Below are 1543 nucleotides of genomic sequence, written 5' to 3' on the forward strand. Positions count from 1 at the left end.
TGTATGTATGCATGTATGTATGTATATATGTATGTATGTATGTATGTATTTGGGTGTCTGTATTTGTCCTCCTACCATCGCTTGACAACCAATGTTGGTGTATTTATAATGGTTCGGCAAAAGAATAAGTCCTGGGATCGATTTGTTCAACTAAAAGGCAGTGCTCCAGCATGGCCACAGTCAATTGACTGAAACAAGTAAAAGAATAAAAGAATAATGATGGTACCCCAGCATGGCCACAGCCTTTGGGCTGGAACATAGAAGAGAGTCGCATCTGCATCTGATGGAGCTGAAGGGCAGCAGTGGCCCCGTGACGTGCGTGTTGAGTAGATTTACGCCTGGCAGAGTCCATTGCTCTCACCAGGTTTGACAAGAGTTGATTTCTTATACAGAGACAGAGAAGAACAGACTCCAGTGAAAAACTAATTCTCTATCGACCCAGGAAGGATAAAAGATAAAGTTTGACCATAACAGGATTTGAACTCAAAGTGCAGAAATTCAAAACAATTCCTCTGACAATCAAACAACTCTGTCAATTGGCCACCTAATCTGTATATACCTTGGACAAATAACAGCAACAATAATCATAGAAACTCCCTTTGTATGAGGATTATGGTGGGTTTTGAAATAAATTCCCTTAAATTTGTCCTTCAGCCATAGAATCCACACCAATACAGACAGGTGGAGCGCAATGTCAGATCCTGTCAAACTCTACAACCCATGGCAGAATAGAAAACTCGCCTCCTTATGAGAGCTCAAAATCTCTCGTGGAAGCGTCATCCATCAAAGTACAAATATATGGGAAACTACCACCTGTGTCATCTCTTGTGAAAGGTAGAAGAGTCCTGTTTGCTGGACATTGTTGTAGAGCTGAAAACGAGGTAATTTCTACTCTTCTCTTCTGGAAGCCATCTGCTCGCGATACCAGAGGACGCACACTCTCCTACCCTGATGTAATCTCTAGGGATACAGGCATCCAGCAACAGGACCTCCGTAATGCTATGATGGACCGTGAGGTCTGGTGTAACATAGTAAATTCCATTGTCTCAACCATGGTCGAACAATGATGATATAAATAATAAGAAAACAAAGGCATGTCCCATCATGAACAACAACAAGTGGAGGCACAATGGCCCAGTGGTTAGGGCAGTGGACTCGCGGTCGGATGATCACGGTTTCGATTCCCAGACCAGGCATTGTGTGTGTTTATTGACCGAAAACACCTAAAGCTCCACAAGGTTCCGGCAGAGGGTGGTGGCGACCCCTGTTGTACTCTTTTGCTCCAACTTTCTCTCACTCTTTCTTCCCGTTTCTTGTCCCCGACTTCCTACGCAACTGCTGAGCCTGGATGCGCATTCATCCATCCGTCAATGCTCTCGGTGTCGGGGGTTGACCTTTTTTCTCTTCTGTGGGTCTTACGAATAGCAAACGATCACGTTTCGGACTTCTCCCACTACAGACGGGACGAAGACCGCTTCGCTCAACAAACAAACAAACAAACAAACAAACAACAACACACATAATAAAAGAATAAACAAACAAG

The sequence above is a fragment of the Octopus sinensis genome, linkage group LG3, assembly GCF_006345805.1.
Source record: "Octopus sinensis linkage group LG3, ASM634580v1, whole genome shotgun sequence".
In the NCBI taxonomy this organism is placed as follows: domain Eukaryota; kingdom Metazoa; phylum Mollusca; class Cephalopoda; order Octopoda; family Octopodidae; genus Octopus; species Octopus sinensis.